General features: G+C 44.6%; 1 protein-coding gene across 2 annotated transcripts in view; it reads right to left on the bottom strand.

Annotated features, from left to right (window-relative positions):
* The window catches only part of SYNPO (synaptopodin), an 82,424-nt gene that overhangs the window by 23,850 nt on the left and 42,861 nt on the right, over positions 1–15,713 (bottom strand). The window lies entirely within an intron of this gene.

Genomic DNA, 15,713 nt, shown 5'->3' with positions numbered 1-15,713 from the left:
GTCATTCTTGGTCACCGATCCAAGGAGACTTCTAACCACTACTGTTTAAGTCAGGAAATAACTTTGTGCCTTCCATCTGGGCCAAGAGACTAGTCATTGGAGTGATGTAATTTGAAGCCCATGGACCACACAGATCTTTCAACTTTAAACTGAGTGTAAGTGATCCACTGCGCTAATGCTGCAACACTGCGGCAGTGAGGAGAGGCACTCATGGACCATTTTTCCTATCTCACCCGTTCTCACCCAATTGTTTAAATTAGTGCATGAGTTCTGAATATGCATGCCGCATGTGGTAGGGCTATTGTTAATGACCCAATGGAGCTGCCTGTGTTGATCTGTAAGTCCATGTAGGAGGCAGCAGGAATGGTTTACAAAAAAAAAAAATATCCAACTCTCCTGTAACGAAAGCTTTCATAAAATCCTTCCCCAATCAGTCTGCTCCTCTCAGGCATGTTACTGACAGAGAGGATGTCACCCCAGCCTGTGTTATCCTCTTTAAAAACCTGTTTAATGTTCTTTGCAATGCAATGCATTTACTCAGTTTGTTGTCCTAACTTCCTCTGGCAGATCAGTCCACCGATGCACCTCTGATAGTTTCAGTAATCTTAATCCGTATTCCTCTGCTTTACCCCTGGAACGTGCGCCCTTGTTCTACTAGACTGCAATTGGCATTTACTTTTAAAGGCAGAAGTTGACATTCAGCAGGCCGATGAGCGGGAACGTTGCCCGGAGCAGTTTCCTCAGACATTCAGCGGAACATAACCGGAGAAGTGCTCCGCTGCACATACCCAGTTCAAATTCTCCGAATATGTTTAGGGGACAGATTTTTTCTGACCAGACTTTCCTGGCTAACTTCAGCCTCCATCTCCACCTCTTTTTACCCAGCTCCATATTGCTGCTAATGAGTTGCTTGGACAAAATTACGCGACAAAGCAGGGGGAAATCTCGGGTTTTGGCTGGGTAACTCGTAAAGTTCCCCAGACAAACCCTTTGAATGTCAATCTCACAAGGTCCTTAAAATCAATGCGAAGAGCTTTGCAAAATGGCTGAAATTTTTTGACTTGGCATTTTCCTCCTCTTCCTCCTCCTTTGGGCTTCCAGCTCAATAAGCACCAATCATGGGATCTGGCACCAGGAGCCTTCATTTGCACCTACTCTGGGGATTTTGCCCCCCTATTTCATCCTCTTAGCTTACTTCAATCCAGCCATTACAGCCCTCATTGGGAGCCTGCAATCATGGGCCCTAAATCCAGATTGTCTCCATTGCGCAATGTCTGGTTCCTCCCCCAGGGACTGTGAGTGCTATCTCTGCAGCATCCCGGTGAATAGACTTCCTGGTCATTCGGGAAGCAAAGGTCCTGATCCAGGATTCAGGCCCCGGTTCCTCCACATGGCAGTGCAAAGCCACCGAATCGGCCCTACACTTCCCCCTTCTTAATATATTAAAAATAAAACTTGGTTGCAGACCTTAGTCCATTACTAGCTACTAAGGCCATTTTAAAATTTATGAAAAATATTTTGAGCTCATAGAATTTGTGTTTTGGACAAAAAAAAGATGAACTCCTATTTCTGCAGTCCTGTAAACCGTTGTTGCATATCGCCACTCGCCCAATATAAGATTGAATAGTAATGTTTGGAAGTCGTGAAAACAAAACTCTATTAGATGAGACTTTGCTGCCCTCACTGTTGGTGCACATTTTTTTTTCCCTTTTTAGCAGTGCAATGACTGGATCGGACAAGAATTCAAGTTCTGCACTTAAAAGGTGTCAGGTTGCCGTTTGTTTTTGTGTCCGACTTCCTGTACAAACACGCTCAGAGGAGAGGCTTGGCCAGCCATGAACTATCCCACAGATCTGTCCCCTTTTCTTCACAGGGCTGGGCTGATCGCACTATGCTGTAATGTTTTGGTTAAGAAAACAAACATTATTTTACTGTAAAGGTCAGCACATGCTTCACGGGCTGCTGACTCTCAACACCGACCTGAAGCTTTTAGGCCAGAGAACAGAAGATGGCAGCACAGAACAAGGAAAGTATATTTGGACTGTACGCATGCGGGTGAAAAAACAAACCAACACTGGAGCAGAGATTGTACCCAGCTTCCCTGTTCTCACATTAAAGTGCTGACTAGCCTGCATAGGTAGGATTATGGCCCACACCACACACCATGCAGATGTGGAACTCTGGGCCTTTAAAATGGAACACATGAAGCAAAAAATCCCAACAACAGCATATTCAAAGGAGTTAATTTTCTGTGTGAGCAGTTCCATCTGACCTACATATCACCCTCTCTACGCAGATCCTAATATATTTCATGCACACACACATATGCATATAATATACATATATCAAGTTCCGTCTCCTACAGAAAATACCCCTTTGGGATGCAGGAAAGATGCCCCAGGGGTCAGTAGTAGTAACAGCTGTCAAGTAACTGAAATGTTTCACCGATTCAAACCAAAATCAAAATTCCCCCAACTTGTATTCCCCATCCCTTGTACTGAATTTCTGCAAAATACATTCAGTGGATTTTTACAGAAATCCACAGTGACTTCCATAACACGTAATGAATGGACGGGGCTAACAGACAGACGGACCCATGGTCAACAATAGGTGCTCTTGCCCCAGCAAAACGTGCCTAATAAAAAACAGATATGAAACTCAAATACTTTTAAAATCACAAACCATCACCAAATTATACAGTATTACGGTGTGGCGGGTTTCACAGATGCAGAGAGTTCGTCGAGTAAGTTACGTGAAGAGTTAAGTTCCAAAGCAGACTTGCTGCATATGACTGAGGTTTTGCACCGCAGGGCCTTCTGTGCTAGTCAAAGTCTGCCTCTTGACTCTTCGGAAATAAATCACAGCATAGTTAATAGTTATGAAATCGTTTGCTGGCACCAAGGTGCTCTCTTGCTCTATATTTATTATGCGGCCTTTGTGTGAGATTGTGCAAATCCTGACCTGTGCTACGTATGATGTTGGGTTTTCCATGTTGGCAAGAACTACAAAGGGAAGGAAGGAAGAATTAACATGATCAAGCAAGCTGTGTGTGATGGGGGGATTTGCTAACTGTGTCCCACTTTCTTCTTTCTGTTTTTTCCACTTGTGTGAACATCAGAGCAATGCTAAAGGGAATTGCCAAGAAAAAAAAAGGGTCTTGTTTAGTGCTGAAACAATTTTAATGAATTTATTTGACTGCAGAAAACAATAGTGACATCCTCTGGAGAGGATATTATACAGCATATGGTAGACAGAGAAGTGGTGAGCTGGGTGCCAGAGGACAAAGCTAGGAAGCTGAACATGGAAAGAATAGATAGACAGGAGGATGGATGAGAGTCGGAGGGGGCAAAAAAAAAGGAGACAGTTTGTCATCAAAACATTAAAAGAAACTATATTTAGTGACTGAGATAGAAACCAGTAACAGGTGACAAAGGAAAAAACAAATCTCAACTCCGAGCGAGTTGTAGGAGTCACAGGTGACTTGGGATATGAGCCTCCTGTCCAGCAGAGCTAGCTGGGGTCAGGCACACCTCTGAGGCAATGCGCTTGATCTTCATCCCAAGAAGGAAGAGGTCTATTGTCATGGTGGCCCCTATACTGATCATATAGCAACACTGAGGGACCATCTTGTAGGAGACCTCCCTCCAAGCATGGAGGATGGCAAGGGTTCCTGGTACTGTCCAGGTGTGCCATATGGGATGGGGGTAGGGGGAGGAGCTATAAAGTGAGGGGAAATGGAGAATACTACATTTCATGAAATATTGTCTTTTTCAGTATAATACCCTATCAGGCTACCACAGTCTATAGTTTGTCTCTCTCTCTCTCTCTCTCTCTCTCTCTCTCTCTCTCTCTCTCTCTCTCTCTCTCTCTCTCTCTCTCTCTCTCTCTCTCTCTCTCTCTCGCTCTTCTCTCTCTCTCTCTCTCTCTCTCTCTCTCTCTCTCTCTATATATATATATAATTAGAAATGTGCATTCGTTTTTGCAGAATTGGAAAATTTCAATGAAATTCTCCAATTTGGCATGTTTCAGGGAGCCCGAAAAAGAGCTGGATTTTCCCATTTTGTTTTTCAAAAATTCGTTTTTCTGATTAGTGCGCACTAACGGGAGTCAGTGCGCGTTAACACCCCGTTAGCGCATACTAACAAAAAGGTAACAATCTAACTGTTTTTGTTAGTGTACGTTAACAGGGAGTTAGCACGCGCTAACGGGGAGTTAGCACGCACTAACTAAAAATCGATTTTTTGCGAAAAAAAAGACCCGAACCGAAAAAATTGACATTTTCCATGGCGGCTGAAAAACAAAGAACGACACGAACACAAAAAACTATGCACATCTCTCTCTCTCTCTCTATGTATATATATATACATATGTTCGGTGTGTGCATGTGTTTTCTTGATTTCTAGTCATTGGTTTGCCTTTCTGTCTCTCTTCTCTGTATGTATATGTGTGTATGTGTGTATTCTGTATGTGTGAATTTTAGTGTTTTCTGGTCATTGGTTTGCCCCAAGAAAACATATGTGTGTGTGTGTGTGTGTGTGTGTATATATATATATACACACACACACATATGTTTTCTTGCCAGTAAAATGTAGTTAGAGATCTCATGACCTTCCTGGCACTTTCAATGGGAGTATTGTACTGTGGAATGATTCTGTTTCCTTAATGAGGAAAGATCCACCTAGTAAGGTTTTGGACGAGCCATCCAAGATGATGGCAAAAAAAAAACAACAAAACTTCTGAATGAATACAGCCTGCAACTTTGCAGACTAAAGCAATAACTTGCTATCATTGCATTATTATGTATTAAAAAGATTTAAGCAGTATTGCAGCAAAAACCTGAGACTTTTCACTATTTGTGCACAGATATACCTGTAGATACTCACTACTTGCCATTATCTGGTATCTTTGACAATCTCTGCAGAGGCTAAGGACTATCTGAGCAGTAAGCCTGAATCGCCCTGGCAGGATACTACTGACCCACGCTGTAGTTCTCCAGATTACGAAACAACTTCAATTTCCAGTGCTGTTAAACCAGCACTGGAAGTAAATATATTCTCTAAAATTAAAGGTGGGGATCAAATGTTGGTAAAGGTTCCTACACACACATGAAAAGCAATCACAGAGATGGCTTCCTCTGTAATGAAAAGATACATGGCATCCTGTCATAAATTGAAGAGGTCTTCATTACACAAGTAATAGAATCATTTATTTAGTGCCCCCCCCCCCACCAAGGCTGCTAATATTGTATAGAAAAGTCCATAGGCCTTCATCTTCTATTCACCAAATAGTGACTAAAACTTCTTATTGAAACATTTCTAGCATTAACTGATCTGTCATCTAATTCGGTGTTTTCCCCAGTCCTCTCCTTCATCTCCATTTGTTTGAGCAGAGTCCCTTGAAGGACATCCACAATCTCTCTCTGCTTCTTATAGATTCAACAGAAGGATACTCCAAGCCACATCTAGAAGGTTAAAATAGTCAGCAGCAACAGATCTCCCTTCCTGTCCACCTTCTGGACGTCTTTGGCCAGATCCCGGGTCAGTTCTTGAGTCTGAGGCCTGTAGAGCGCACCAGTGTAAATGGAAGCCAGATCCCGGTCCAGTTCTTGAGTCTGAGGCCTGTAGAGCGCACCAGTGTAAATGGAAGCCAGATCCCGGTCCAGTTCTTGAGTCGGAGGCCTGTTGAGCGCACCAGTGTAACTGGAAGCCAGATCCCGGTCCAGTTCTTGAGTCGGAGGCCTGTAGAGCGCACCAGTTTAACTGGAAGCCAGGTCCTGGTCCAGTTCTTGAGTCGGAGGCCTGTAGAGCTCACCAGTGTAAATGGAAGCCAGATCCCGGTCCAGTTCTTGAGTCGGAGGCCTATAGAGCACACCAGTGTAACTGGAAGCCAGATCCCGGTCCAGTTCTTGCGTCGGAGGCCTGTAGAGCACACCAGTGTAACTGGAAGCCAGATCCCGGTCCAGTTCTTGAGTCTGAGGCCTGTAGAGCGCACCAGTGTAAATGGAAGCCAGATCCCGGTCCAGTTCTTGAGTCTGAGGCCTGTAGAGCGCACAGTGTAACTGGAAGCCAGATCCCGGTCCAGTTCTTGAGTCTGAGGCCTGTAGAGTGCACAGTGTAACTGGAAGCCAGATTCCGGTCCAGTTCTTGAGTCGGAGGCCTGTAGAGCGCATCAGTGTAACTGGAAGCCAGATCCCGGTCCAGTTCTTGAGTCGGAGGCCTGTAGAGCGCACCAGTGTAACTGGAAGCCCCTTTGTCTCTCTTTCAGATGTTCCACAGCGTCTCCTCCTTTTCTCCCCCCCTGCTCCCTTCATTTCTGGTGCTTGGATATTATTTTTGACATAAAGAGCTGCTCCTTCCCCTTTCCTGTCATCTCAATCCTTCCTGAACAGATTAGAGCCCGGTATGGCTGTCTTCCATTCATAAGACTTCACTTAACCACATTGCTGTAATAGCAACCACATTCATCTGCGTCCACCATTAGGGCCTGCCCAGACTACAAGCATTTCTTCTCCTAGGTTTCCAGCTGTTCCTCTTTGCCTCCTTTTCTGCCCTTTTGCTGGAGTAGAGTGGATTATTGAGCTGATTTCTTTTGTTCTTGTCTCTACCTATTTCATATCTTTTTTGTGGGGGGGGGGGGATGGGACGCAGCGACATTCTATCTGCCACCACCCCTCTAGTTTAAACACCTGATGACGTATGATCTGAATTTCTCACTTGAGATTCTTTTCCCTGCCTCAGAAAGACGTAGGCCCTCTTTACCATGTAGTTTGTTTTTTTTTACTTTTCTATGCATGGGCCTAGTCTTGAATATCTAAAGCCACCTTCTTTACCCCAGGTTTCCAGCCACATATTGAAATGGTCAATAAGGCGTAGCCTTTCCATGGTTTTATGACATGGACATTATATTTAGCAGGAACTGGGCTGAGGTCCATGGACGTCATTTGACTTTGGAATTTTGCCATTCTGAAATGGATCTCTAAAAAGTGAAAAGCCGGGGCAGAGCTTCAGTTTCCTTAAGCTGGGATATGATTCACGTCCAGAATTCTCCAAAAAAAAAAAAAATACATAACAAGTCAGATTATAAATGACTGCCACGAAATCTTCTTTTACTTGGGATCTTACAATTATTTTGACTTCAATAAGCCTAAGAATACTTCTGTATTTCAAGATGTGCGATACATAAAAATGCAAATGTAACTGGGCCCTTGAGAACAGGCCTCAAAAATGTGTTATTCTGTCCTATTTTTAAGTCTAGCACATCAATTTTAAACAGCTGCTGCTGCAACTGGAATATTTAATGCCAAGGGATCTTCCCACTTCTGCTATCAGGCTGCAGATATGTAAAAAAAAAAACCAGCTTTCCGGCACTGTTATCTTTTTCTTCTTTATTTTCTCCCCATATTTATGTTTTAACCCTTTGCACAATGTAGGCCCACACTGTATTCACTAAGGTGTAGATATCTTTTCCAATAAGGTTTACCAGCAATTGAGACGCTTAAGGGCTTTGTCCACCAATCTGTGCTTTGGGCACTGTTCGCACAATATCGCCCTGCCATCCTCACCCAATTTCACTATTCTTGTTCTTACCATAAGCAACTATTCCATTTTTTTTTTTTTTAATACTTGTTGCTGAGGGGTTGAGAGACCTGCTCAGTTTCAGTCTTTCATAACCTTGCTGGCAGCATTTCAGTTCATAGTTTAAAAAAAGAGCCAAAGGAAAACAATGACATGGACTGCAATACGAAACAGAAAATCCCTTCCCAGCAATTCACAGGAGCATGCACACCAGTGCTAAGTGCAGCGCCTCGATCCAGACAGGGACCAAGGCTAATAAAATCCTGCCCTGCTGCCACAAATTCAGCACCCAAAGGTCTGTGGTTTCCCTGGACCATGGAAACCGTGGCGAGTTCCTTATCGCCTTCACTTAAGTAAATGTATCTCATTCAAAGCCTGCACCATCCCCATACAAAGCTCTTTGCTCACAATGCCATAGCCCGGAAGGATGCTACTGTAGACCTGAGACATCTGACCCATAAGAACATAAGAACATGCCAAGCTGGGTCAGACCAAGGGTCCATCAAGCCCAGCATCCTGTTTCCAACAGAGGCAAATCCAGGCCATAAGAACCTGGCAAGTACCCAAAAACTAAGTCTATTCCATGTACCGTTGCTAGTAATAGCAGTGGCTATTTTCTAAGTCAACTTAATGAATAGCAGGTAATGGACTTCTCCTCCAAGAACTTATCCAATCCTTTTTTAAACCCAGCTACACTAACTACACTAAGCACCTTAAGAGGTCTGTTTTTCCGTGATACCCCCATAGCCACACGGTCATGCCAAGAACTCCGCTGAAAATGTAATTTTATCACCCTACTCATAAAGCTATGCCAGTGGGTCTGGTCAGAAGCTGCAGATTCTCGGGGGCCTCCCCCGTCTCCAGTATTGTACTGCAGGTCTAACCACATTTTTGGGGACATCTGCAATGTAATACCAGAGGTTTTTACTCCTAAGAAGCAGAATATGTAACTAGCAAGGAGGAAACATGGTTGCAGCGTGTGAATGTCTTTAGCACACCCAGGGCCTGATTCCCTAAGATTTTTTTTTCTCACAGAGAATGAGAAAAGCAGCAGTGAACTACGCCTATAATTTAAGCAGGAGCCGAGCAGCCTTCCATCCCCATCATCTGCCAATATCCCATAATACTGATCACACTAGGGTCCTCTCTACTCCCAGTACTGGGCTTGTCTGCCTAGGCATACTGCCATGACAGCAGTGGTATTCTGCTGGGATAAACTGTGATTGTATTACTGGGAACGCTCTCGCTCTCTCTGCCTTCTCAGTGCATGAAGCTAGACTTAACAGAAGTTCCATGTGGTTTTTTTTTGTCTGCAGAACTGGTTGGATTTTAGCCAGGGTCTTTGTGGGTGTTATGACCCTTACGCCTACCAGCAATAGAGCAAAGGGTGAAACAACCCCAAAAACCTCCGGGAACAGAATTTCAACAGCGCTGGAGAGAAATGTAGGAAATCCACGGGTATGGTGGAAGATCAGTACACTGTAGCTTTCACTGTCGCCAAATGCAGGCAGAGATATTGTCTACATAATTACCAATCTACACATGGTATTTTAAACCTGATGCTGCTCCTTAAATGACCACCACAATCCTCCTTGCACCTCTAACCATGTCTGATTTACCCCTCTTTCATGGGCTCCTTTTTGTGTTCTCTATGCTAATTGTAAACCAATATACAAAGGGAACAGGAATCTGATTATAAATTTGATTGTAATCCACCTTAAGACCAGTTGGTAAAGGTAGAATATCAAGTGCTTTATGAATAATAAATAAATAAATGGTTTTCGCATTTTTCAAACTGTGCACTTTGTTTTTCAGGGAAATATTGTCCACAGAAAAGCAGGAGCAAGTCGGTGCAGGAACATTTTCCCCAGGGCAGTTTTAAAAGGCAAGGCATGTGGGCCATTTCTCTCTGAAAACTGGTACCAAGTCAGCAGGGGGGAAAATACCTGCAAACTTTACAATTTTATTGCCCCCTATTTTAAGCAAACGCAATGCATAAAACTGTAATCAGCGCAGCAGAGCTGTTGGCCATCAGAGTCAGAGCTTCCTTCTACCCACTCCCTGTTATGCTAAATGGGGTGTGAGTTGAGGCTTTACTGCAAACAAGTTATCACCCCTGAGTGGCGAGAATAAAAGCGTTATCTAATGGACCACCACGCTGTAGGCTAGAGAGGAAGCAGGAAGGACAGGTACGCGGCCACTGATTCCAGTTGAAGGCTACTGGCGACATCCGTGCTAAGCAGAAGGGTAAAGCTTGCAGTTTACCGAGTCATTACAAAGCAAAGGTGGAAAATACCAACCTTGTCCTGGCGCTTGTTTTCTTGTTTTTGACCTGCTCTGTAACAAGCAGACAGCGACTGAGTTTTGATCTATTCCACTTAGGCTGTCAACAAGTTGACATACTGCTTACTAGCGAGATGTCTGTATCACTACTCTGGCATTCTAATGTGACACGGAGTTAGAGTGAAAGCTGAGAAGACTCCACCGGTTACAGAACTCACTGAGGGAAGCTGGATGCACAGTCAAGAAGCACCATGTTGGGTCAGAGCAAGGCCCATCGAGCTCGGTATCCTGTCTCTGACAGTGGCCAAGCCAGGTCCCTCAGGAGCAAGTTCACAACAGATCCTAATGGGGAGATCCAGTCCCTGTTGTTCACTCCTAGCGGCCTGCAGTAAAAATATTGCATTCCCTGGCTTAACAGTGGTTCCAGAAACTTGTCCAAGCCTCATTCAAAACCAGCTATACGCAAACACATTCAAACCTGAATATATCTTTATATCCAAATAGACACTTCTTTTTTTTTTTAATTTTATGTTTATTTAATCACTGTCATTTTTTTTTTTGTAATGAAACTACATTTGGCCCAATCCAGCACAAACTATTTAAGCTGCAAAATAGCTTCAGCAGCTACCCAGCATCCACTGGTAATTAATGGGTGTCTGACTCTGTTCCTTAGGAAATGAGGCTTCTGCCAATGGAAGGACTGAATCATTTGGCCCCTTCATTGCTGAGAAGAAGGAAGGGTGGGGAGGACATCTCTGAGCTGCATCCTGACCTGTCGCGTTTGTGATGACCAGAGAACTAGGAGAGGTGGCGGGGGAAAAACAAAACGCTGGCAAAAGGTTTTCTTCCGACGCTGACGGGATAAAGCAGGCCGCTCTGTGCAGGAGCCTGTTTTTTCCTTGGCACGAGAATCGGATTCTCATCGCCTCACCGGCGATCTGGCTTTCATTTAGCTGCTGTTATTTGTTGGTTATCCTCACCCCCCGCCAGACGCCCAGGCCCACACCTGGCGTGAACAGCTCCAGGACCCACGTTGGCTGGTGCTGATCCACTTCACCCCCCCTTGCTGGTATCTAACATATGGAAATGTCCGAGTTTTATGGAGCAAATCCCTCTTTTTCTTTTTTTTAATTGCTACGGATGGAGAGATAAAAGGAGGAAAAAGAGTGATGGGGAGAGAGGAACAAAGACAAGGAAAGGCATCCTTATGTTCAGATCATGCAAGTCATACCATTCTCCCTTCTAAGACCTTCTAAAAAGTAATGTTAGTAAACTTGAGGTGCTAATTAACAGATGCCGCTTCGCAATCAATCTTTCACCCTGTTCCTAAAAATCAAACAGCTTTCCCAGGGGATATATCCAAGAAGAATTAAGGAGAGAAGTTGGACAACATTGGGAATAATGAAGAATTTGTAAAAAAATAAATAAAAAGCAGACAGAAGAATGAGATGAAAAGAAAGAGATCTGGGTCTGGTTTATAAGCAGGTTAAGCTTGTTTAAAGCCCGGCATCCACAGCCTGAAACCCAGAGAACTGTTGTGACTTTCTATATAAAAAAAAAAGTCACAAGTACTGTTATTTGCTTTATTCCAGCCGTGAGACACAGAGAGAGAGAAAATCCATCAGGGGGGATTCCAGCCAGGGAGGAAGGATGACACCAGAGCACAAGACACAGGTTGGCTAGTGACCAGTGAAGGCCCAAAGCTGAGTCACTGCTTATAACAAAATATTTGTCACCAGGGAAGGCAGACGCAGGACTGCGGGGGGTGGATACTCCTCACTCACAGGTCATAGGCAAGGTTGGCCCTCGATGCCTACAGCCAAGCACAGAAATTTTGGGGGTGGCCCTAGCGGTTAATGCAATGCGCGGGCACACCAGACTCTGCCGTGATGAGTTTACTGGCCAGTGCCCCCAGACCCAGGCAGCAGAGGACAGCCCTCTGCCTCCTGCTCCAGTCCCTTCCCCTCCCATGCAGCCCGTGGAGAACAGGAGGTGAGGTGTGAGCCTGGGGAAGACAGAGCACAGAGCAGAGCAAAGTAGAGCCACTTTGCTCCCTCGCCTCTCCTGTCATTTAGGAACAGGAGGGGAGGGGGTGAGTCTGGAGCAGACACTGCAGAGCATTGCAAGGGAAGTGCCACTCTGCTCTCTAATGCAGCTCCTCCCTTCCTGTCATGCAGGGAACAGGATGGGAGGGGGTCAGGCTAGAACAGATAGAAAAAAAATTAAACAAAGAGTTAAAAAAAAAAAGGTGCCACTCTGCTCCTTAATCCAGCCCCTTCCCTCCTGTCATGCAGGGAACAGGATGGGAGGGGCTCAGGCTAGAAAGAAAATATTTTAATAAATAAAGAGAGAAAAAAGTGCCTCTCTGATCCCTAATCCAGCCCCTTCCCTCTTGCCCTGCAGGGAACAAGAAGGGAAGGCGGTGAGGCTGGAATGGACAAAAGCTCAGCGTTTGTCTGTCTATTTCTATTTATAATCTGTGGTCACTTATTCTGTATTTGATGAGGGTTTTTCCCTGTGTTCTGTTTGTGACCAACATGAGGTATTCTGTTCATGTCTACTTTCCGTTTACTCCGGCTTGTTCTGTTTTCCCAACAGGAGGTGCCTTGCTGATAAAACATTTTGATTTTTAGCCTGTCTTCCCAAATAAAGCTCAAGAACATAAGAAAATGCCATACTGGGTCAGACCAAGGGTCCATCAAGCCCAGCATCCTGTTTCCAACAGTGGCCAATCCAGGCCATAAGAACCTGGCAAGTACCCAAAACCATTGCTAATGGCAGTGGCTATTCTCTAAGTGAACTTAATAGCAGGTAATGGACTTCTCCTCCAAGAACTTATCCAATCCTTTTTTAAACCCAGCTACACTAACTGCACTAACCACATCCTCTGGCAACAAATTCCAGAGTTTAATTTGTGCGTTGAGTAAAAAAGAACTTTCTCCGATTAGTTTTAAATGGTAGCTTACAGCATTTTTAGAATTCATGTCAAATAAATTACTTCCCAAAAGAGCTTACTTGGTTACCAGAGGCAGTGGGAGATAAAACGAGGACTGTCAGTGGGAGGATGTAGCTTCCCTGGTTCTCAGCCTATTGCTCTAACCCCTAGGCCTCTCCTTTTCCCTGCTGGGAAAAATAGAAACGCTGTTCCAGGACATGGTGTAATATTTGCTTTTGTTGTCTTTTCCTAGGGAGAGTTGTTGCTGTTTGAGTTCTGGGAGATAGTGCTGTTTGGCATGGCAGAATTCCGAGTGATTTTTTTTTTTTTTTTTTTACAGGATTTTGCAGTATTTCACAAAGTGCTTGGTAATGGAGGGAGTTTGTGTTACTGTTCGTAAGGTAAGAAGCAAATTTGAAATGTATTCATAGACTAGTACGGGAAGATATCCTAGTTCAACCTGGCCAGCCTAGCTTTCTGGAGACTACCTTCAGTCAATGTGGTATGGATTTCTTTTGATTTATAAATGTGTGTAATTCTTGATTGGGGGTTTGGTTGGGTTTTTTTGGGGGGGCAGTCTGCCCCCCCCCAACCCTAAAATCACAGAGGACATATTCATCAGACACTGTGATTTCTGAAGCTGATTTGGATTATGTATCCGTCTATGAAACAAAGTATGAGAGCAGTTTTGCTGCTAAGTCCGTGGGTGACTGTTACATGCAGGCTCTGCAACAGTTCTCAGAGGGAACGTAGTGGCAGCAGACCTATCCTTTGAACTGTGCATCCTTTCAGGCACTTTTAGGGTGGACAATTGAATTAAAAATAAAACCTTTTACCCAGGGAAATCTGTATTTACCTCCATCAATTCATTTTGAAAATTGGCCTCTTGATGGCCCGTCATGTGTTTCTACAGGATTGCTCTGGGATGGGTGCTTTTCTGGTCAGATTAATGTAATTATCAAAATGTTTGGGGGAGGGGGGGAAGACTGGGGTTCTTCTCAGGGTGCCTAATTCTCTTGCACTGGCCCTGCTCATAGTGTGCAAGTGTTAGTACTTTCATGCTTAGACTTCAGAGCCGTCTCCCGGCTGCGTCTGTACACGGCGGTCCGGGCGATGCATTTCCCTAACCAAGTCGGTGCAAGTAGTTGCCTAACGCAGGGAGTCCTCGGGACACACCTAATCAGTCAGCGAGTTTGCAGGAGATGGATTTCCGTACAACAGAGACAGTCCATGCAGATCTATCTCCTGCATGCTCACTGTGGAAATCCTGAAAACCCGACTGGCTGGTCGTGTCCCGAGGACTGGGATGAGAAGCGCTGGTCTAAAGGATGACAAAACTCCTAGTTTCCTTCAAAGTACCAACGAGCTCTGGCCCCCTCACTCGCCTTTCTTTTGGTTTCCAAATGATTTGATGTCTTCTAGCTTGCATTTTTCCCCATTTGGCCCTCATTAAACCACCTCCCACCCAGACTGCATGCCTGAGGGCTGAAGAAAGAGAGAATCTGTCAGCAGACGAGAGCCATAAGGCCCATCTACTCTGCCCAGTTTCTTTCCTGGTGCAGGGCCATGGAACTCAGTTGATCTCTGGCTTTCCCTTCACTTCTTCACAATTAAGGATCCTCTCTGCTCATCTTAAGCTTTCTGGAACTGTTACTAGTTTAGTCTCCGCCGCCTCTCCTGGAAGGCAGCTCCATGCATCCAGCAGCCTTTCTGTGAAGAAATATATTTTTGTTTAATGATGATCCTGTGTCTACTCTCTTGGACCCTCATATCGTGCACTCTTTTTTTTTTTTTTTTTTTTTTTTTTTTTCTGAGCTTCCTTTCTGCTGGGAAAAAAAAAAGGTTTGCTTCTTTTTCATAATTTATATCTTTGAGGTTTAGGAATTTCATGTCTCGTCTCCTCTAAGGTATTACGGTGTTAGCTCCTTTAGGTGCACGCCCTGCACTATTGGGTAGCACTTTTCTGCGCCATCGCTACTCTGACCTCGGAAGTTATGGCCTCCAGAACTGGGCACAATACTCCAGGGAGCTCTCGTCAATGACCTTATGGAGACATTATTGTCTCTTTTTTCCCCTACTGGTTAGACCTTTCCCTATGCACCCTAGAATTCTTCTGACTCTGGATATTGCCTCTCTATTCACCCACCTCTAGACCCTTTCTTCCAGCTCCCTCTACCCCATCATCAGCCTCTATCAGTTTTCAGAACTCAACAAAGAAAACCCTCAGTTTACTCTCATTTAAAGAAATATTTGTAAGACAGCAGCAGTTCCTTCCACACCTACTGCGTACGGTTATTTTTGCTTTATTTCCCTGGATTTTCTGTTGAGTAAAACATGTCAGAGGACTATTTCGCAACAGCCTATGCTGAATGGATACCAGATGCAGGGTATGTGAGGTTTTTTTTTTCAACCATAGGAGCAAAATAAAGGAAATTCTAAAATATTTCCAAAACAGGACTTAACGGGGCGTGTTAACCCAATCTCTTCAGTTTGCATTTCTGAGGGGAAATGGTGGATATAAGATACCCAGTCTCACTATTTCTGCCGCCGTGTATGAACGGGACATTCTCGCATTCCATAGCAGAGGAATTCTGCTTGCACAGGCCGTTGTTGATAATCTCTAGAACTGCTGATGCCGATTGCAGTGTGGCGGACGTTGCAGACACGGTGGCAGAGACAGAACAGGGCTGCACTCAGATCTGTCACGTCAGACAGCCCTGGCTTCTTCTCTTTATCTCCTGGCCCGGCAGATTCCCCCCTGCTCCTTTGCACTTCCAGCTGGATCAGAACCAGGGCTGGACTCTGGGGCCAGGAGGCCTTCACACACTACTACCTGGGGCTTTTATATTCCCTCCCAACTTTATGGCCTCGATGGACCTTGGTTCGGGCCAGCATGGCAAGCAACCATTCTGTTCTTATAA

Source organism: Rhinatrema bivittatum, chromosome 18 (assembly GCF_901001135.1).
Source record: "Rhinatrema bivittatum chromosome 18, aRhiBiv1.1, whole genome shotgun sequence".
NCBI classification, from domain to species: domain Eukaryota; kingdom Metazoa; phylum Chordata; class Amphibia; order Gymnophiona; family Rhinatrematidae; genus Rhinatrema; species Rhinatrema bivittatum.
The sequence above is the reverse complement of the archived record's forward strand: the minus strand, read 5'-3'. Positions and strand labels throughout refer to the sequence as shown.